General features: G+C 42.3%; 1 long non-coding RNA gene across 1 annotated transcript; it reads right to left on the bottom strand.

Annotated features, from left to right (window-relative positions):
- Nucleotides 1–290: 290 nt before the first annotated feature.
- On the bottom strand, nucleotides 291–19,162 carry LOC146444813 (uncharacterized). The gene is made up of 3 exons (XR_014850768.1): nucleotides 18,991–19,162; nucleotides 16,034–16,133; nucleotides 291–412 (listed from the first exon to the last, which is right to left on the bottom strand). It is a non-coding gene; the product is annotated as an uncharacterized LOC146444813 (long non-coding RNA).
- Nucleotides 19,163–23,702: the final 4,540 nt, after the last annotated feature.

The following is a 23,702-nucleotide window of genomic DNA, read 5'->3' on the forward strand; positions in this document are numbered from 1 at the left end:
GGTGATGTCTGGTTTTAATACATGGCTTTCCACCTCTAAAATTCCTGCTGGTATTGCTAACTCTGTTTTCAAATCGGGAGACTGAAACCAATCTGTTCCAGTTATCTGCATCATTCCTTTCTTGGAGGTTCCCATCCTGCTGCATAGTTCAGCTGCTGCAGGGTAGACAGCATATATTCCAGCCCCACAACTGCCTGGACACCACCACAGTTTCTGAAACAGCTCCTAGTCCATGTAATGTCATTTTACAGACTGGCAGTTTAGATAAGTGCCATCTGTCTCATTACCTGTGAACTATGGCTGTTGAGCAGCTGCTAGACAAGTAGCAGCAGAGAGAATCAGTAGGGACAGTATGGGCTGCCAGGGACGGAATCCACTGCAGACATCTCTGTTTAAGATCCCTGTAGGCTACCTGTAAAGCAGGACGTATGAGGAGCATTGGTAAACAGAGAGCAGCGAATGCCTCACTCAGGAGGAGATTGCCAGGGACCTCACATTTAGTCACATCAGTGCATATGGTGGCCCAGACCTGGCCATCAGTCTTCCCAGCAAGGCTATAAGATTGAAAGATTGATTTGCTTCCAGTGAGAGCAAAAGGAGAGATACAGCCTCTTGTAACAAGGACTGGTTCAAAATCAGGCTAAAGTGGTCAGTTCAGCTTTTGGTTTGAGTATTAGCAAGAGCAGTAAGCGCACAGTGACTGTGCTTTAATTTTAAGAAAAGCCCAGTAAGCTGTTCTCTCTTTAAATATATCCTCCTACACCATGAACAGCTTTACTTTAGCAGAAAGCACATTAGATCCTCAATGGAAACACAGCAGAGCTTGGACTGTGGGAGTACAGCTGCTAAGCAACCTTACCAACATCCTGTCTATTCCTGCACTGTAGCTGTGAATAATTACTCTTCCATGAAACCCTCGCCTTTCTGTCATTGCTCTTCCACAGCTGTATACTCTTGTAACTGAAAATGGGCCCAAACCAAACTCCCAGAGCTAAAATTGTTCTCAGACTTAAGGAAATCTGGCAGAAAATCCAAACAGGTGTCTGCCTTCCCCAGCTACAATTGGATGATGTGGAGCCCTAAATATAAACAATCAAAATTTTCAAGGCTGTGTTTCTGTTTCAGATTCTATGGTTTAAGCCAGTCTATACTCATTTTCTTACTCTGATCTCCACTGACAGAGGCATCTTTTAAAAACCAACCCATAAACCAAACTATTTTACCAGACTTGAAAAAATATTTTCAAATTATTGATGAAAATTAGGCCATTTACTGCATTCACTGACTACTCTGTCCACTCTTCCTGGATGTCAAGCTAGTGCTGCTTTGCAGGAAGAAGAGATGTTATTTCAAACTGAATGAAAGAAACCCAACCAACACACTGTTTGGGATAAAAGGATGAATGACTGCCTTCTTGGCACATCTCCATGTTAACAAAAGAAATGAGCATTGCCCAACTTTACCTTGTTGTCTGGGAGGCTGCCCAGAGATTTACTTCCAAAGGATCCTGGTCTATTTAAACTCACCAGATAAAGGACTGCACAAATTTTAAAACACAAAACTTAATAAAAAGACTAAAGACTGCTGGCCATGCTTCAGTAGTACACAGAAAGCTGTTTGGTTTGGAGAGTAAATTTTCAGCACTACAATGTTAAGAGATAGTAAAGTTACATCGCTGAGAATGCAAAATTTAATCTGTCACTGGGATAATGCATTTCTGATAAATATATCCTCGTACTATCGGATTATAAAACCAATAGTTATTAGTAATATACTAGTAATATTAAATTATGAAGATTGAAATATCTAAGAGTGCAGGAGTTAATATTTATAAAAATCAGTGTCTAGAACTGAATCTTATGTGGCCTTATGGAGTCGCTGGGGCATTTACTCTGCAGAGTTTTAACCATAAGAAATATTATGCCAGATCTTAGCAACTACCACCTCAAGACAATGATTCCTCATTTTTTCTAAATATGTGGGACTGCAAATTTTCCATGGGGACTGAGGGCTCCAACACAGTGCAGTTTAGCCTAGCGATAACAACTTTGATTTTCCTCAACACCTGTCACAGAGCCATTAGAAAGCATCAGCAGAAGCCAGCAGTCTAAGCACAGATTGAAAAGCCCTTTTTCTGAACTGTAAATGTCAAAGTAGGCAGATCTCTTGCCTAGGCAGCAAGGCAACTGCCTTTGGGAAAGAAAAACAGTCATGAGGCTGAAAAGCAGGAACATTTTAGGAATGAGACACTCTACTCTCTGACTGCGGGCAGGCCATTTAACTTCTCTGTTCTCATGTGTCTGTCCAAGGTCAGAAAGTGGCCTAACTGCCAAAGCCATCAGCCATCAATGCTGGAGGAGATTTACAAAAAAAAGGAAAACCACTTGTTTTTTGATAGGGCCATCATATTTTACCTTCACAAAAAATTCTTCTCTATATTTCTTTCTGTCTCTCTCCAGCTAAAAATGTGGAGTAACTCATAAAAGCACCAAAACCAGATTCCCATGGGCTCACACACCCTGCTCAAGAAAGAATGGAAGCACTGCATACACCCAAAGGAAATCACAGCATTTCTCCCTCCCAGCTTCCATACCTGTCCCCATTTCGTCAGAGAACCTGGACTTACTAAAGATCACTAGCACCAGCTAAAACGAATTTATTTTAAACATTGAATGCTAATCTCAGGAATGCCTCAGTCTGTTCAAGAGCTGAGAACCAGCTTATATAGAATCATAGACATGTTTAGGGTTGGAGAAGGTCTCTGAGATCATTAAGTCCAAACATTAACCCTATTATTAATTCTAGTATTAAAGAAATAAACCCATTCTTTTTCCCCCCAAGAAGCTAAAAAGCTCTACAACTACTGCAGCTTTTGTCTTACAACAAATTTTTACATCTTTAACTCTCACAGCAAAAGGCACATGAAAAATATGTTTATATTACATGTTCAATTTTCAACGTGGTTTGCAAAAATCAATTCATACATGCACTACTGCTGCAAGACAGGAAACTACCTGTTTCATCCCATCACTGATATCCAACAAATCAGTACTAGCCAGGTGTTATCCAGTCTATGTACATACAGAAGGATTGTATTACTCTAATGAAACTGATTTTAATAGTTTATTTAAGTGTCTCTTTTTTCACCATGTAGAAAAGGCATGTCTCTACCTATCTGTCTATATGTACATGGCCATCCAGTAATGAGGAAACTAAATGCATTTTCTTCCTGAACAATGCCCACCCCCCCCACCCCCCCCACCCCCCCCAGTACTGGGTGAAGCATGAAGTTGCAGAGAATTCATTAAGAGTTATTTGGTAACTATTAAAGCTGAGGAATACAAACGGCTTGAAATGAATGGAAACACAACTGTCTACCCTGAAGAGAACACTCAGCTTCTGGGGAGGAAAATGCTCCATCCTAACCACATCCACTGGGAGCATGGCAGCTTTATGCTCTGTTAGGCTGAGTCGCTCTTTTCTCCTCTCTCTCAAAATTCTTCTTAGTTACTTGTACACAAGCCATGGGGAAGCCCACAGACATTCTGGTTCCCTATACATGCAATGTTGAGGTCCACTTGGTCAGATTGTGAGGGCATTGTTCCAGCAGTCTTGGATATTTTCCTTGGAATCTGGGCAGTAAGGCTTTGGCAGTAATTAGCAGGGTTGCTTTGCAATTTTGTATTGTATAAAACTTTTGTTATGACCTTCATTTGCAATAATCTTAGCATTCAATAAAAAAGAATGTTAATGAAAACATGTTTATGAGGGATTAACATAGCAACAAATATAAAAATGCTCTGTAGTTTTAAAAAAATTACTAAATACTTTTCTCATGACTACCCTAATTAGAATATTTATTCTAAATTATTTATACTGACCTTCTGAGCAAATCTAGCTCTTAAATTTAAACTGCACTACTAAATGTAATAGCAACATTATTAACAGAGTGCTTGAAGTTGTATGCCTCATATAACACAGTGGCAATACTCTGCTGTTCTACTGCTATGTTCACTTAGCACATGAAATTTGGGGGCCTTTGCACTAGAAGTGTTAGGGGGTTTGGTCCCTTCCCCTTTTTCCATTCCCTTTATAGGCAATTCTCTGGCCAGAAAGAATGCCCAAAGAAAATCAGTTATAAGGACAAGAGTCAAAGGCAGAGCAGCCCTGTCCCTTTCCTTCTAGGGACAAGGTTCATCCTGCAGAATATTGATTGAATCACTTTGTTGTGTACTACAGAAATGTTCTGTAGCTTGACATACCTTGGAGGGGATGGGTATTTAGGGAGTGGTTTTAGGGTTCTTATTAAATCTATTACCTGACAATCCATGGCTGGGGAGGACAAAAGTTCTGAATGTTCATGGGAACATTCCAGTTGAGTGCTGTGTAAATGTAAACTTCATTTCTCAGCCTTTACTGCCTATCATCCCATCAGCAAAAGTGTTCATTTAGATCCCATTTGCGTTGAACCTTTCAAATATCTGTCTTCATTATGTTCAAGCTTTGGTACAGTCCATGTTCGAACATTGACTATTACCTCTCACATCTAAGTATCATACCTCTCACTTTGGGTTTTATGACCTAAGGTTAGACCACATGGTGAGGTGGTAGAAAGAACAACGGGAGGAATAGACACTCTTTTATTTGAAAAGAGACTGACTGGTGTAGGATGTTTATCTTAGGAAAGGATAAACCAGACATGATAAACAGATACAACCCAGTCAAGCATCTGCAGTGCTTCCTTTAGTGAAGTTCAGCAGTCCAAGCTGGTGTGTTAAGGAGACTTATTAAAGCCTTTTCTAGTCTTTCTGGCTGGATGGCCAGATAATTTAGTTGTAACATCACTTGTAAAACTAAACTCAATGCAAGTAGTGGTTATCTCAACACTTTTATTCCCTCCCAGGAGTGCTAAGCAAAGGGAAGAAAATTAAAGGACAGAAAAAGTAAAGCAGCTCTTCTCAAGGCAGGCATACTTTAGAAATACCTACTTAAAAACATCTTTAACACAGTGCCAGAGAGTAAGAGACACAGCCAGGCCAAACAGGCTGGGGGGATGTTTGTTACCACTGTCTATTCTGCAAGCATATTCAAAGTCCCTTGAGACAAAAAAATGTCACATATTCTCCTTCTAACCCTGAACTACAGAGCAACGGACAGGTTGCTGGTTCTGGCACCTTTCAATGGAAATTCAAAACACTGCAATTTTCCTGTTTATATTACAATGTTAGTAATAAAATTTATACAGACAACACTAACAGAATAGTTTGCTATGTTTTACATACACCATGCATTTTAATCAAATGATCACCTGCCTGTACATTTTCTCCTACTTCCAATGCCTTGGTTTATATCTCTAGAAACATTTTGCCTGCCCTAAATCAGAATAACACTAAAAAACCCCAAGTGCTTGCGACCATTTGAATACTGCTTACAGTATTTTTGCATTTATTAGGTTTGCTAACGCAAACAACTGAAGTAAACCAATTACTGCAAAAGGCTTTGTTGCTTTGTTGCACAGATTTTGAAAGTAGTAAAGACAAAGGATGGAAGCAAGAGTTCAGAGTGCTCCAAATCAGGGAATGCAATGTTAAAATGCCTGACATTGCTCATGCCACAGGGTCTTTACCCAGATGTGCATTTAAGCTTTGCACAGGGAGGTGCACCTTTAGCTGTCCCACTTACTTGTAACACTTCAACAAAACTGTCCTGTACTATCACATTCTCCTAGGACAGATATCCACACTCAGACTATGGAATATCATCTGGAGGTCTATTTACAAGAGGTAATGTAGCATGACTTAGGGATTTTGTCAGGGGAATGTACTGTCTCTGGACTCACGATGCTCAAGAGGGCTGCCATTAGTCTTGCTGACAAATCTGAAATGGAGTGCAAACCTCCCAGAGGAGGTGCCAGCAGAAAGCATGAGCTATCAGTGAAACTGTGCAGGATACAGGCCTTCCTCCAGAATCATTGCCCCAGAAGTGAAATGTCAGTTTTTCAGGCAGTAAGCTGGTGAGCAGTATTTCATTATGTGGCATTCTGCAGAGAAAATCAGCTATTGATATACAAATAGGTTTACAGAGGGGTTTTCTTTCAGACTTTGATTGAAATGTGTCTATGACAATGACTGTTCTGACTGACCTGAAATTTAACATCAGACTAAACTCTGAGCTGCTCAGCCAGATGTGTCAGGACAACACATGGCTCTGCATTGCACGGGCTAACCCAAGTGAAAACAGGAGACAGACTAGAACATTACAAAGCCAAGGTCCTATAGCAAATACTTCTTTAAGCCATTTACTGGGTTATAGGCCGTATGTAATTCTGTCACAGAGTTAACTATTAAAAAGGCAACAGTTTTAGGCATTGCCCTGAAATACAAGACTGTAAAATGCAAAAGAGGTGAACTTGCCATCTGGAGTGGTGCGAGCTGGATACACAGGCACTTGCTACATTTAAAATGACAGCCCAATCCACAAGAGAAATTATGAGCAGAACAAAGCGGACAAATGCACTTTTGATCGCTACCTTGAATTTCCTAGTCCCATGTGCTCATGTTTGCCTACTCTCAGGTAAGTGCTGGGTGTGCAGTGTGACGGTTAAAAGGCCACTGCTATTTTTAGCTGTGTACACATTGCAAGGCAGCAGAAATGTAGGGCAATTCACACCAGCACAGCACAGACAATTCTTGCCTGAGAGCATGCAGCCCTCTAACTGCTGCTTGAAGAGAGAGGGCCACAGTCTCGGTCAAGAGCTGGTTTATAATATCTCCATATCAAAATCTAGTGCAAATATATATGCCCTCCAACACAAGCAGCCAAGTGGCATGGATGTTTTTGTCTGGAAGAGCTCCAGACAAGCAGGCAAAGGGGTGAAACAAGGCCACCACATGACCCTCACAAGCCTCCCTGCCTTTTTGACCCAAAAAATTCAATCTGTTTTAAATTCCACTTTAGCATTGGCTCCAGGTTCATGCAGAATGCAGGGGGACTCTTAGAAGGCAGATCAACATCCACCTCACCCTCCTTGCCTACAGCCCAGCAGCCAGGGTGAGAGTTCAAGGACACAGGCTCACCACGGGCAACTTAACAGGGCCCTTGGCCAGCTCTAGCACATTTTGGACAACAGGCTAACTAGAGGCATTCAATTTGTTGACCATCCATAACAGAGGGTCTTTGTACATTTTGTCTTCCCATAGGACATTACTGGGAACTGTTGTCATCTCCTGAGATCTGTGTCCTTCTGATAAGTTTCTCCAGTATTTAGGGACAGAGGTTATTCCAAGTGGCAGTGGAGGTGCTGTTCTACATGCAGTGGCATGTAGGAGAGTCAGCAGTAATTTTTCTAGCTGTTTTGTGCAATGAAGCAGCTTTTGCTGCTGGGAGGAGAGAGGAAACACAGATGTGACCACAAGCTGGTCCTTGGAGGTACTAGATGAGTTTGACATTGGTGCAGAAGATGGCCTAGAAGAAGGGTAGGCATGACAGCACCAGGAGAGTGAGCTGAGCCCTGCAAAGACAAGGCAACATGAAGTAAACCATCCATGCACACTTTGTGTACCTCAACAGGTGAAGGAAGAATGGTTGGTTGGGGGTAGAGCTAAAAACAATGAGATGCAACCAGCAAAACAAAAACACCATTATGCCTGAATTTTAGGAGGCATCTGAAATTATGAGTAAGTGGCACACTTAAAATGAAAACACAAAGCCAAAAAAACCTCTGTGCCTGACCTGCCATTTTACCATACTATAAATTCTGGTTTAACGGCAGAAATATATGTTTGAGTTAAGTTGAATGGAGTTCCCACAGAGTTATCAACAGAATTGCTCAGGGTGAGAGAGGTGATGTCTTAGTTACCTCTCTGTAACTGTCTGCAGGTTATTTAATGTGTAATGTGTTTTAAAGCCTGTAATGTGTTTTAAAGATGAAAATCACTGAATGGTTAGAAAATTAGAACAAAAAAAAATATCCCCCAACAGTGGCATCTATTAAATTACAAAATAACCTCTCCAGGGAAGCCTCAGCAGTGTTGTCACTAAATAAATTTAAAACTGAATAGCTTGAAATGTGTTTACTATAGGAAAGAGACCTGCATTTGCCCCAAGGAAAAGAGATGAAATGTCCTAAGGCTTCAATAGTCTTTTATCTCCATTTTTTTATCGCTCTTTCCTGATGCACAGGGGAGAGAGATGATTATTTAAACTCTTTTTTTCCCCTCTGGAGCTGTCTGGTGAAATGTGCTGACAGGTACTATCCGTCGACTGTGTATTCCAGGTAATTCACGAGGCAGGCAAGCATGGGAGCCCACATTCCTTGACAAAAAGTACACACATGCTGCAGGAGGAGGCAGCTTCTCTTTGAGACCAAGACAAGCTGCCAGCCTTTGCCATTTTCAAGGCAAACCAGAAAAAATGTTACCCAGACACACATCCAGACAGATGCACACAGCAAGCAGCAGCAGTTTAGTCAATCCTAGGCTGTCATGGGATGCTCAGAACAAAAGGAAGAGGCAGCCTTCTATTTTTCCTTATGGTCCTACTGCATCTGGTCTATACAAAAAGAGAAGCTCTCTTCTCTTGCAATCACTGACAAGAGACAGGACTGAGGTTGTTTATATTGCCAATGGCAGAAGGAGGGGCAGGGGCAGGAGAAAGGGCAACAGGAATTTACAGAGCAGAGTCAGCTGGTGGAAGAAGAGATTCAGACAATGCTACAGCAACAAGAGGCTCGGTTGTTTTGGCTCTGATGTGCCATTAGCTCACAGCTACATCCCTGTCTGGGATGGTTATGTATTGCAGCCCCCATGCTGCGGGGCACCTCACCTCACAGCTGTATCTGCCCTAAAAAACCATGGAGCAGGCTGGAGGCTCCAATGAGGTTTATTATAGCCTCCAAGTAAGGGCTGCCTCGAGTGCCCTGTGAGCCCTGAGAGGCACTGTCAAGTCTGGAGCAAGATTCCCAAGTCATAGAGTGTTGCCATTATGGTGAGTACCAATTCCTCAATCGTGTGACATGAGGTTGAAGCATGGGCAGCCCTTTGAGGAGATGCAGCTCCTGTCCGCCAACAGAACTGTTCTGTGGCTCAGCAAGAACAAGAGATGACACAGTGGCACACACTGTCTGAGGGAGGGAGCTGTGATCCAACACAGAAGATGCCATCAAGTACAGCAGGGAAGATAAAATGCACATTTTTTCTTAATTTGTACGCATCTTCAATACTTCTATTAAATTACATTTTCTCTTACTATTTGATCATCTGTAGGTTTTTGTAGCAAATGGGAAGTACAGCAAAAAAATCCAGAAAAAATTTAATGCTCTTGCTAAGATAAGTGAAATACACAAAAGTTTGTTTCAAGAGTACACTCATGGATCTTCAGCATAATTATGTTATGACAAAGTTGTCATCTCTGCTTATCAGTAAAGGGCTCATATTTTCTCCTCTGCATTCAGCAAGATGTCAGATGTTTTACAGGTATTCTTCAGACATGAAGATGTTTGCAGGCCACATAAACCTTCAGGGCAGCAGGGAGAGAGAGAAATACCAATTCAAACTCTTCAAATGACATCCTCATTTCCAGCTACATTCTGTAGGCCAGTTGGCAGCACATGGGAGTCAGGTAAGAGTTTACAAACTTGTCTGATTCCCAGAGGCAATCAGACAAGCAGTTCAGAGGCAGGCAGGAAAGAAAGACACTGGTCACTTCATGCAGGATACTTTGGTACAACCTGACACTACAGAGTCCTTAATGAAATTTTTCTATGCAGTATCAGCAGTAGCTAATGAGGATGTCTGGCCACAATTTCACCTTGTTTTTTAATCTTCACGGGCTTTTAAGGTAACTTACCCAATCCTGGAATTTGCAAACAAGTCATATGTTGTTGGTAAATCCAAATCTCCCATCACTGCTTTTCCTGCTTTGAGGCCCAATGTCTCAATATTACAATACAAAGTTGCAAGCCAAGTATCGTAACTCAGGGAAGAAATCTGAGCTGCAGCTCCAAACCCAAGATGCTTACAAGGGGAATATTTGATGTGGAAAAAAAAAATCTCACATTACAAGATCTTTGTCAGTTTGACATCAGAAATCAATCCAGAACTCTACTTCTCAGAGTACGCAGGTACTCAAAATGCTTATTTCACAGTGTCACTGTGCAGGATACAGGCTGTATCTTAATGGAAAATTACTTCCTAGCCAACAGCTGCACTATGAGAATTAGACTCAAAGTTTTATTTGGAGATCCCTTTATACTGAGTGAAATTTGTCATTAAAATTCATCAAGTGAAAACTTCACTATCAGCAAATTTGACTGATGTACTACAAAATCTTTCAAGAAGTATATTTAAACACAACTAGAAAATCAGGATGTATTCCAATAAAACCACCAGATTGTTGTAAATTACATATAAAAATGTTTTTAATTAGAGGCTTGTTTTATGATAAGGTATGTTAATATTCACACTTGCTCAGGGAAAATAAAGTCACAGTACATGTGCCAAACCTCATTACAAAGACACGTGATTCAAATTATAGTCTAAAAATAAAAATAAATCTTGTTTTATTGAAAGTTTCTTGTAGCATATCCATGTTACAAGGAAAACCAAAATGCAATGCATTATATTTTTAATACAGCCTCATGAAATAACTGAATGAAATATTTACGGTATGCAGTGGATGAATCAATAACAAACAACTTATCATAATAACCACTGATCCATCCACCTTCCCCTCCTTCAAAAAAACATATGGCGTAAACAGCTTTTCCCAAATCTTATTGATGTACTGATAGCAAACAACCTGAGTAAAAGATTTGTATTTGACTGAAACAGCTAAATCATAGGAATGCCTTTTCAGAAATTTATTACGTTGTTTCACCTCCTACAGATCAAATAAGCAATTCATTTTCTTGTAAATATATGGCTAAGGAAAACATGTAGGATTAACATTAGGGAATTTCTGAGCTATTTCACTCCCCCAGCTTTTTGCTTACAATTCTCAATGTGTGATGACAGTTCATTTAGGAAAGCATTTGGATGCACTTGGTTCAAAAGTCCTGGTATGGCCAGAAAGACACAATTTATAAGTGAAGCCAACTGTTATTGTCACTGAATCTTCAACTTGCAATCATTCAACTTCTTTAACTTGCAATCACTCAATATTAATCTTGATCTAATTATTGTAGAAAAGAATGGAGAATACTATTGTCTCAATAATAATGAATGTGAAACTGTAACACATATACTACCTACCCCTTCTCCACTTTACACTCACCGATCTACTGCCCACCTTGATCCTAAGGTGGCTGGCCTCACACCATATATAAGATTTTATGCTCACTGGATGCTTTCTCTTTTTCACTCTTAAAAGCAGTTTCCCCCAGTTGTCAGGTCTGTCTTTATTTAACTATTAGTCATTGACTATTGATGTGTTGTTTATAGCCCTGAGGGCTTGAGTATCATCCCATGGCCTCTACTGACATCTCAGATTTGTACTCCTCTGCAGTGCATCCAGTAGCTTTCCTTTTGAGGCCTGTGCCATGACACCATGTTTGTAGTCCTCTACACCACCTCATTTTGCTAGGGCCCTGCATTCTTCATTCCACATAAAATAACCACTTGTTATTCTCAGCTAAATTAAAATTATGGTTAATTCACAAAACTGCACAAAGCTAGCAAAAGCAGAACAAATCGTGTAAGAGTCACCTGGTCATTAGGAAATTGCTGTTGCAGCTAAACAAGCTAAAACAAAGCCCCAGGACAGGTCAAGACAAGTCCAGACAAAGCCATAAGTCCTGAGGCCTTACAGAGCTCCTGCAGAGCCTCTGGGCTGCTACAAACAAGGGTGATGTGTGTTACCATAAGTACAGTAAATACTGAGCTACAGGGCCACACAAAAGTTGGGTGCATGAGAGCCTACAAATGTAGGCCATCCTTGAAAAGCTCTACCACATAGTTAGAGTGCCTCACAGCCAGAGAAGGGAACTTGGGTAACCAACCTCCTCTCTGCAGTCCCTCCAGTCTCACTTGGATGTAATTGACTTCTCATAACCAACAGCTGTATCTATCCGGACCCAGCTAACTAGAGACTTCAATGTTTCCTTCCTACCCTGATGAAAGTCAGCCTGCTTTAAAGAAGGAAAAGTTCATAAAATTTCTTTTGCTGGTGACTGGCTTTTCCATGTACTTTAGCCCAGGCAAGAGCATTCAGGGAAATGTTTCTTTCTCTGCCTGGAGGAGCAGGGCCTGGCTTAATACTGAGACATAAATGGGACTGTAGACTTAAGAACCAGATTAATTGGGTTCTATTCCCAGTTCTTTAGCTGTTCCTTGCATTACCTTGAGGAAGTCAGTGGTAATCTGTGACAAGGGCTGATGTTTCTCCTGCTAAACTGAGGAACTATTGTCCCTTAAACTGTTATGTCAAAGCAGTTCAACAGCTATAGATAAAATATGCCATTTAAATGCATGCTACTATTTTATCATCCACAAACTCACCTCCAAGCCACTTTTGTAATTTCTGACATGGATCCTTTTAACTTGCACTGCATCATGCCTGAATGCCAGATTCCAGTGAACAGTCACTTGAAGCAAGCACTGCATGTATGGCTGGATGCACTGCAGGAAAGAAACTGCCCTACCTTCCTTAATCCCATTTTCAACTGCAACACAATCATACTCTGGAAGTGAGCATTAGGATGCTGTGCTTTTCATCAGCATTCTTCTGGAAGAAGCCAGAACAAAATAAAACAAAACAAAATAAAACAAAATAAAAAAAAAAAAAAAAAAAAAAAAAAAAAAAAAAAAGAAGAAGAAGCAGGGGAAAAAAATCATAATACTTCTTGCTGGAGCTCCTTTATTTTTCTTCCCTCAGTCCTGACCTTGCCAGCTTCAAGTCAGCTTCAAAACAGCTCCTGCTGTGCAGCTCCCTATGACACTCTTAGAGCAACTCCTGTGCCTCAGAAACACGTCCTGTTTGTGCTCACTTTACTTATTTTTCACTTTAGATAAGACTGAATAGAACTTGGAAGCCAACAAAAATTCAGCTTTGTTTAACTGAAGGTTCAAGGTCACAAACATATCCAATTTAATGGACTTCCAGGGAGGACTTCCTTAAATCCTTGGCTGCCCCTATCACACTGTCATTTATATTTTGCCCTAAAACAAAAATGTAGAGATGCCTATATTCACAATTACTCCTCACTGCTCCTTATGGTACAAGTTGTCAAAAGATGCTTAGGTTATATACTCACTGATACTTGAAAAGCAACTCCTCATTCGGCCTGCGAGTGCAAATGGAGCCTTGGAATGACCACAGGGAACAAAACGCAATTTAAAAAAAAGAAAAAAAACCTCACAAATTTTTGTTTAACACAGTTAGACTTCCTGCTGGGCTCGTGGCTAGGCTAGTGGCTTGAACATTGCTATAAGCACTGAGATATTACTCCATCTTGTTTTCTGCAATGTATCCTGGTGCTTTATGCTGCTTCTGATGTGCGTCCTTTAGGTCTGCAGGCACTATTAAATGTTCATGGACTTTCATAAATTATAAAACTCACAGCAACTGCACATTAATTATTTTGTATCTCAGATTTACACTGGTCTTTGCAAAAGGTAGTATACCTTTAGCAATTCATTACTATACCATTTAGGAGAGATTGTGTCAATAGGTGATTGTTTCTGTTAGTGATTGTTCTAGAAGTAGAAATTACTGAGGAGTGTAGTTGTTACATGAGTGGTTTGCATTGTAGCTGTAGGCTAAGTCAGAGTTTTCTTAATGAAATTATTATCTAAATACCCTGATGCTAATAATCTTCTCTCTCTTCAGAATAACTCTCAAACTTATCTTCCCTTTTTAAGGTATTTGTCATCTCCAAATGCTCAAGTTAACCAGTTTAACCTATGTGTTCCCAAAAGGGTCTGTCATCTCAGCACAGAGGCTGAAAGCACAAAAAGCCAAACTGCAACTTTCATTCATTTTGCTCAAAACCAAACAATTCCTGAGGCCTGATCTCAAACGGAAACAGTGCCACATGATTCACACACTCTCATGTGTTTTTCTTTACTAGAGTTTATATAGCATTTTCTTTTACAGAGCACTTCCACTCCTTTGCTTATGACAGTTAATGAAACCAGGCCTGCACAGAGGGTATTTAATGTTACAGCACACAGGTTACTCAGCCCATGTAACCATGTACTCCAGCCAGTTCAGCACTGCACATTTCTAGCACTCTCTTCAGTTTATTTCTAAGTACTCCTATTCAAAGGTCTTCTATAATTAGGCCAAATACAATCAATTCATAGAGCACTATTGTTTTCCCATGTTTCAAAGGAGTTGTTCAGGGCTGTTACATACTATGAATTGATTGAGCATGGGGATTACTTTATCTCCAGGGGAGATGATGATCAGCATTTCCCACCCAGTTCCTGAGCTGTCTTTACTAATTTATCTTAATAACATCTTTGTGTTTTGACTCAGAAGGAAAGAGATCAAAGCAGAGAATAAGGCAGGCATACTCTCAGGATTAAAATTGGCCAGAGGCAATCAGCAGAACAAGTAAACAGCTCTTCAGCAGTCTGAAGAAAAGCCTCATCTAATGTGAACATTTTTGTGCCTGTGCAAGCTCTTGCCCAGTTAGCCCAGTTGGCTTGGAAGGTCACATTTGCTGCTCATGTTATTTCTTTTCATCATCCCATCCTTATTGCCCTTTTTCACCCTTGAACTTCATTAATGAATAACATTACATCAACTCTTGCGGTTCCTTAACAAGACAGCACAGAACTGTATTCCTTAAGGAAACAGGCTGATCTCACAATTACATCATGCTTCACTTTAAAGCCCTGAGCCCTGGCATGCTGAGGAGAACTCACATGTCTGTCTGAGGTGTAGGGCTCAGTCTCCTCAGGATACAATTTGGGGCTTAAAGGGTCACTGTATTTCTGTGTTTCAACACTATCCTGTTGTGGAGCAGAAAGGCCTTGCAAAGTGAGAGCCTTGCTGCCCTTGTAAAATCCTTGCTCACTTCAGTTACTTTGGCTAACTAGAAAAAAATTCTGGGAATGACTCAGCTAAACTAGAGGTGAAAAACAAGTTACACAATTGTAAAACAATTATTAGAACCAATAAGTGCTCACACCGTTGGGCTGGTACTTGGTCACACCTGATGCCTGTTCCTATCATAGTCTGTGGTAGTTAAGCACATTTGTTGTGCCTCACAAGTATGTAAACTCATAACAAACTAACAGTTTAAGAACTCTGGTATTGTGATAATGGCTGCAAGTTCCCCACACCCCTTTCTTAACGACTGTACTTGTCACCTATTGTCCTGCCTTCCCTACTCTACACAGTCCTAGCCACGCCCCCAGTTTTCCCTATTGGTTCCTGTACCCTAACCCCACGTGGCCCTGGCCACTCCCTCGGGTTTCCCCTATTGGTTCCTGTACTCCTAACTCCGCCCCTGTACCTCCCCTGTACCCAGAGGTCACTGGGCCTGTGTGCTGTCCCTGCCCCTCTCTGTTTCCCTATAAAACCCCTTACCCTCTGCCATCTTGCTGTCTATGCTCCATGTGTGTCTATGCTCCACATGTGGCTGTGCATGTGAGGCCTTCGCCCTCGAGGCATCTCTGCCTCGGGGAGGTCGTTGGCCTCTGCTGCACCATGCGAATAAACATCTTCCATGGACACAACGCATAGACCCTCCTCGCCTCCTTTATCACCGCCGGTTGTGGAAGCAGACGAACCAGAGCTAGCCTTATGGCTCCCCGGCCGGTGAGAGCGCAGTGTCCAGCCCTGGGACAGAGGGTTTGGAGCACTGAGGCGCTGAACCGGGCTGGGTAGAGAAGCTCTAGGGTAAAGTCTGCTGCAACATCCTTTAAACCGCAACACTCTGGATTTTTGCAATAAAGTGTATTCACCATGCCATCGTGGAGATCGTGTGTTTAACGCTGCACTATCCCATTTCACTTTGGCAGGAATAGCACACAGGAGGCAGAGGAGCCTATGTTCTGTTTGATACTTGATACGTCTTGCTTGGTACCTTGCCACACTGATGGTCCTTCCTCTCTGTTCTCATCTCTCTGAGACATGAAATTGCTTTGCTGTACGTTGGCTCCACATCACATCTTGAACAGAACAACCTAATCACAAGGAAAATGAGAGAGAGATTGCACTCCTAGTCTTTCTGCATGGAAGCCTAAAGCAGAACTCCTGCTTATTTTCTTTACTTTTATACAGAAAAGATAGAATTGATGCAAAAGAGGACTCTGAAGTATTCACTTTAGCTTCCATAGGAGCTTGATTTTTAAAGTGGACTTTGTTCCTAATGAGTTCAGGAGCCACTGCAACCTAGTTTAAAAGTGATTTTACTTTTTTTTTTTTTTTTTAAATCAATGAGCATTAGGCCTATCCTGTGTTCTCATCTTCCTCAAAGCCAAAGGTGGACAGAATCAGCTCAAATTTAATCGAGAATCAATGCATACAAATACAAGGTCATGTGTCCGGGAACAACAGAGACATGTTTGCTGTGGAACAAGGAGTAGATGTGCTAAGCAGCGCCTCTGAAAAGGACACAGTCACAGCAGAGCAGTGCCAGAGCAGCACCCAGGCATCATCAGCACCGTTGCTGTAACAAAAAGAACACTGCTGCTACCTGTATAATAGCACACTGAGCACAGAAGGGGTATGCCTTCTGTATTTGGTGGTGATGAGGCTGTTGCTGACACACTTGAGCCTGGACCTTGGCTTTGAAGTATTGGAGATGTGGGAAAGGCAGTTGCAGTTTGTGAGGGCTGTCAGGTTTGCAAGTCCTCTAATCTTTCCTTTCTTGCCCAAGTTTTGTGCACACTGTAGGCATCTTCCCTGCTAACAGTCAACCTGCGATGCAGACCTGTACAGGGGAACAGAAGACTCCAGACAGCTTTTTATAAGATGACATTGGGCAGGTGCAACTGTTCTTCTGCTAAGTGTTTGTCTGAAAGGCACAGACCAATCCAACCAGTCGCTTCATAGCTGCTGCTAAGAAAAGAAAACGGAGGAAGCCAGCCCTAGTCCAAAAGAAGTGGACAATCCTGTCTCCACAGGACTCCCTGATGAGTGCTGCACCTCAGAGCTCTGCTGTGACACATACCTGGACAGAGACAAGCTAAGCTTGACCTGGGAAGCTTTAAATGATAAACTAATCTTCCTCCTGGGTCACAACCATACCAGAGACTAGAATTTGAGGGGTCTTTAATGAAAAGCCTGTCACAGTGCTAGAAGGCAGCTCACAGAGCACAAGTGATGAGGTGAGGAATGCAGCCCCATGGCATGTACAGGCCTGGGGTAAGCTCCATTCCAACACTACCTGCCATCATGGGTGAGACCAGCACTGACTGGGCTTCCTTAAAAAAAAAAAAAAAAAGAAAAATATGATATTTTCATTTTCCTTATGTAACACTGCTCTGGAAATCTAACCTCTGACCCTACAGATTTTATTCCTCACTCACTTCCATCTTTCTTAGATTAACTGGTGAAAATAGGTCAGAAAGGTAGGAAAATAATATAAAAATGTTGCCTAAAAATGGTTGCTTAAAACCACTTCTGAGAGCTAAGAAATGCAAAGTGACCAATATCTGGCCATTCCTTTTTAACCAGCTAAACATCTAGCCATTGTTGAATGAGGTTTTTTACCAGCTAAAAGACCTGTCAGATTTACCACAATATGCAGGGTTCTGCCATTCATGTTAGAGCAAACAGCCACTGGGCTCTTTGGAGCTACCACCAGGCCGACTGGAGCTTCTACAGAACTAGATGATCGGCCCTAATTACAATTTTCCATGACAAAGTAGCTTTAATCTCCATGCAAGGCATTTGTCAGCCCTATTTAACCAGGCAGGAAATTGGGCAGATGAAGTCAGGGTAATTAACTCTTCTCTTTCCCCTCGATATCCCATTCATACGAGTATTTAGAGAATACAAAAACCATTAGCAAGCTTCTCAAGTCCAGACAGGAACACTACACAGATCAGCCGTGTCACTGGCACAAACAGAGAAACTGTGCCCTGCTCATGGCCTTCCTACAGCTGATTTCACTCCTTTGTGGGTCTCACCACCTGGCCACACTCAGGCTGGGGGAGGTACCTTATCTTTCAGCAACATCACCAAAATTGGGAAAAAAAAAAACCCAAGCACATAAATTTTTATTTGTACATCTTTCATCATTCCAAACAGCTGCATTAGTTTTGCTGTGTAGGTCTTGTACCATAAGGTCTGTTTCCTAAGATGTTGGACCATTTTTATGGCACTTCCCTGATATCTCAATAACTGGTGTCGCTAAACACAAACGTCAACACTGAGGACCATTGTCCTTACCGGTGTCTAGACAATGGGAAGGTTACTTCCCTGCCAAAATCAGATTAGTGTATTTCTGTGGTGTAAAGCTGAAACTGGTGTTTTAGTCGCAGCAGGAAGGACAATATGAAGAACAGACAAGCTCATTCCAAGCTCTGGTTGGGCCACTCATTTTCTGAAACATAGCTGCTTATAGCATTTTTTCAGGAAATACTGTACTTAATAGGTTTTCTTTCTAGTGTGAAAAGCAGCCCTTGGAAAGTCATGTACACTTTTGACTTTTTTCCCCTACGCTATTAGAAAAAAGAGAACAAGGAGAAAAATAAAAAGTCAGTAAACAGGAGGAAAAAATTTATGATAAAGGGTTCTGCTTCGAAGAGTGACTAGAAGCAATTTACAGCAACAGCTTTTGGGTTTTGATTAATTTTTTCATGGAAACCACGTGCTTGGATGTTATAATGCCAAACAGAGATGGGATGTGTTGGATAGCTGTACTGGGTAACATCTTTGTAGTGTAAACTAATTTACCTGCAAATTCCCCTTTGTGTGTGTGTGTGTGTGTGTGCGTGTACATATAAATTCTCATTCAAGGTTATGTTTTTCCAATCAGTTTTGAGTATGTCGTTTGCTTTTTGAGGAAATAACATGGAAACAAACATCCCTCACCTTACACTCCTCCTCCCCTCAACACTATTAAGGAAAGGAGAACAGCTCTGCAAACCAGAGCCATTAACTTTAACGCAGTGTGCCAGGTGCTGGGTGGCTGGGCAGCCTCGGAAGGGATTTTCAGGCAGAAAGAACACTCCGCTCCGAAAGGCTCTGCGGCCCGGGCGGCTCAGCTCCCCCAGTCCCCTCAGGTCCCCCAGCCCCCTCAGTCCCCCCAGCCTCCCCAGCGCCCCCAGCCCCCTCAGCTCCCCCAGGCTCAGTCCCCCCAGCTCCATCAGCCCCCAGCTCCAGTGTCAGCCTCCCCAGCGCCCCCAGCCCCCTCAGCTCCCCCAGGCTCAGTCCCCCCAGCTCCATCAGTCCCCCCAGCTCCATCAGCCCCCCCAGCTCCATCAGTCCCCCCAGCTCCATCAGTCCCCTCAGCTCCCCCAGCCCCCTCAGTCCCCTCAGGCCAGGGCGGCCCCGCCCCTCCCCCCGCGCGCCGCGGGGCCGCTGGCGCCACCTGCCGGCCGCTCCCGCAGCCGCCGCCCCTCAGAGCCCGCCGGGGCCGAGCCGCGGTCAGTGCCGCCGCCACCCCTCCGCTTTCCTTTTGTTTTCCCCTTTCCCTTGGGAATAAGAACAGCACGCCGGCCTGCAGCCACACCGGCCTGCCACCTCCCTGGCCAGCGCCGCCGTTGTCTCCTCGGGACCGGCGATGTTCGCTGCGGCCTGCAGCCCCCTGAAGCCACCCCGAGCAAAGCGATGCTAACAGCCACAGAGCAATCCGGGCTGCTTTTATCCAGGGATTTGCAGTTTTACCTCAAATGCACCTTTATCACATGGAGTTGTCCATCCATACCTTCAAGCCACAGCTCACACTTCTTTCTAGGATTTTCCCCCCCTTTCTCCTTCTGACGCTGGTGCTGTGCCTTTTGTCCACTTTCCCCTCATCCAGTGCCTCCTTGCCTTGCCTAAAACCCTGCTGCTCTTCAGGAATCCTCAGCAGCACCAAACCTGCGCTAGACTAACGTTACAAGCTCTAGAACATTTACCTGAAAAATTCAAAATGTCCATATCTGAAAGGTTTTTCATTAAAATTCTGCTTAATTTGCATCCCTATATAGGTCCTTGAACACATTAAGCAGATTCCTTGATGATTATTATAAACCCAAGAGAAACCCAGCTCCAACAAACATTTCTCTAACTAGAGGTCTAGCTAATGGCTGTCCCCACATCCCTTCACTCTCCTGTCACCTCAGATTACACCAGAAACCCTTACAGCAGCACTTGTCAGCTACTGCACATTTGCCAGTACCCATCTTGGAGCACAGAACTGTAAATAATAAATTCCCAGGGAAGGTCTCACCCAAGAAAGTAATGGAGCCCCAGTGATGAGTTATGTGTTACAGAACAAAAATGGGGGGCGTTGGGTGTTGAACAAAAAAGACAATGCACACACATGCTGGGAGATCTAACACATTATAGCCCAGATGTGTACACAGGGTTCGATCGCTGCAGGGCTCACCTTTGCCAGGGAGCTCTGGCAGGCCATAGCCTTCTAGAAAGCAGGAGAGTCTTTGGCCAGGCTGTGGGCTTGGATCTTTTCCCTTCTTTTATGCCATGAGTACTGTGAGGTCTCTCCTTATTGCTGAGAGGAACAGGCTGGCTGAAACACCCAAATATTTGGCTGGGAAAGTTGGGGCTCTTCAGTGTGCAGAAGAAAACGTTGTGTGGAGACCTCACAGCAACCTTCCAATACCTAAGGGTCCTTCCTACAGGGAAGCTGGAGAGGGGCTCTTCATCAGGAACAGGAGTGAGAGGACAAGGAGTAATGGGTACAAACTGAAAGAGGGGGAATTTAGGTTAGATATTAGGAAGAAATTTTTTACTGTGAAGGTGGTGAGACACTGGAACAGGTTGCTTAGGAAGGCTGTGGATGCCCCAACCCTGGCAGTGTTCAAAGCAAGGTTGGATAAAGCCTTGAGCAACCTGATCAAGTGGGAAGTGTCCCTGCCCATGGCAGGGGAAGTTGGGATGGGATGATCTTTAAGGTCCCTTCCAACCCTCAGAATTCTATGATTCAATGATTTAAATTTGCATATATTTGTTTTCATTCCCTCTCTGGAGGAAGTGACAATTTCACTGGTTTATTTTCTGCTATATATGTGGGCACTAGAACCGTATTTGTGACCTGAAAACATGTTTTGTCATTTGGAAATCCAGGCTAGTGTAACAGGGATATCACCAAAATGAGTATGACATGTTTTGTATCATTTATGCCACCTGAAAGATTAGCTATATTGTTCATTCAGGGGGACAGAAATACACAAGTATATAAGCCTAAAAAGGATGGTCAAACCAGTATTTCCTTTTTCTCACAGCACTCCCAGGCTGCACTGTCTCCATGAGCAGACAGTATTATGTCCAAACTTGCTTGCAAAGCCCAAATCCATATATGCAGACAAGTCTGTAAAAAATACGCCATTTGTAAAAAAGGTGCTTGCAAAGAATGTAGCCTTATCTCACTGCAAACACTATACTTAAAATGAAAAAAAAAATTGCCTACAAACTTTTCCAAACCACCATGGTGTCACCTATGCCCACTGTCATGGGTTTTACACAGAGCTAACAGCATGTGCTAATTTAGCATGGGATAAATAATGTCTACATTAGACTTACCCCAGTTACCTGCTGTTACCCTGGTCTCATTAAAACTGACCACGCAAACTACCTTAACTCAGGAGGATCTGATTGCTGAAGCCTTTTCTAAAGCAGTAGGAGGGACAAATACATGGTCCACCATTTTGACTGTTCTGCTGCTGCTAAAAGCAGCAAAGAAATTTCTATCGCAATTGTAATTTATTCTACTTGTCAGTAGTATATATATATCAGAAAAGAACAAAGATTCCAATTGAGTCAGAAATTAAAAGGTGGAGAGGAAGAAGAAAAAAAAAGACAGATCTCTGTACCAGTAGAAATCCCTTTCCTTGGAAAAAAGCAATAAAAGATGTGGAGAGGGAAGAAAGGGGAAGTTTCAGGTTCTGTGTAGTTACACACCTTTCTGACACTGCATTTCCATGCCAGGTGAAGAAGATAAAGAGCCACTAGATTCATGTTTTTGGCTGGCCTTTACATTGGTTTGAAGGACTATTCGGCTGTACTAACAAGGATTTAGAGACAACAACTACGAAGAAGAGTTCAAAGGTGTCCAATTACAATCTAATTCTGCTCTGCTTAAATTAAATATGGAAAGGAATTAGTCCAGCATCTTGCCAAACTCTTTCTTGAGGTAGATCATGGGGTAGATTCTCGTCCTTCACAAAGGAAACAGACCTGTATCATTAAAATGGTGCTGGCAATGTCCACAGCAAACCGAGGCTGAATTTGAAGCCTTGACTCAAAATGATTTGACCAAAATGGCGAGAGGGGAGGAAAGAAAGAAAGAAAATAAGTTTTTTCCCCCCACTGTTATGTCATGCACAAATACATTTTCTGGAGCTCCTTAGTTATCGAGGCTTCTGTGAGCACATCAAAAGATCTTTGTTAACTGCATTCACTGCATAAGAGGCAGACCAGGGCTGCTGCTCTCCCTGCTACTGAGGACTGAAACCAGCCCGTTGGAACAAACTCAAGCTAGTTCAGAAACCAGCGTCAGCCTGTAACACACAGGACAAACAGTGACATGTTCAGCCCTCTGGAAAACAACCCACATGGCTATCATTTGTGGGCTTCAGTGGATGCTTTGCCAGCAAGGGAAAAGAGACTTTGAACAATTGGAGGGATGTTAAAAGGAAATGTCTGCACTTCTGAATAGCTGCACACTGGGAATATCACTTCTGGCACACTGGGAATATCACCTCTTTCATGCTGCCCTGCTTTTTCCCAGTTCCCTCTTGTCATGCAAGACAGGATATATACTGGATCAGGCAGGGTGACTAACAAGAACAGAACAAGGAACAGAAAAGGACATGGACAACATCCATGGACAATGGATAATGAAGAACTTCTTTTAGAAGCTACGATATGAGCCAGTGAGGTCATGGGCTCATTTTGGAGAGTAGGGAGAGAAGCAAAAGTCCTGGAATAGCAGGGAACTACAGTCATTGCTATTTACTGAAGATGAGGATTATCTTTTCGGAGAGAGAAGACAGGCATATCCTCAAGCAGCTATCTCATCTGGGAAATGACACTGTTCTAGACAGATCATTTTCAAGTTTATTTAACTTACAAAGAGACTGTGAAAAAACACAGAGTATCAGAACAAATTTAAACCATCTGTTTGATCATCTTGCAAACTGTAAACATTGTCTTTGAGAAAATAATCTTTTTTCAGCATAACAATGTACATGGATGGATTTGACTAAAATCTGGATTAAAAGGAACTTCTGCTAAATCAGATAGAAATAACCTAGAGCACGAGTCAATATTTAAATTATTTTAAGTAATCCTTCTTCTTTCATCAGCTTCTTACAGGAGTACCCAGGAATTTTTGCTCCCTGCAGCTCCCTTCCACACCTCCCTGGAGACACTTATTCCACCGAGCACAATTAATTGCCACACTGTTTATCTGTTTAAAGCCATTGTGCACATACCCTAACTTGGCCTGTATTTCCTTTTTTTCATACGGATTCTGTAGCATCTATATCTGTTCTTTCCTGAATGTACACAAGTTTTAAATGACTGCACTGCAATCTAAATTATTATCAGATGATTGGATATTTTTGTCTTGTCTGCAT

This window comes from Lichenostomus cassidix, chromosome 1 (genome assembly GCF_008360975.1).
Source record: "Lichenostomus cassidix isolate B80296 chromosome 1, HeHo_3.0, whole genome shotgun sequence".
Taxonomy (NCBI): domain Eukaryota; kingdom Metazoa; phylum Chordata; class Aves; order Passeriformes; family Meliphagidae; genus Lichenostomus; species Lichenostomus cassidix.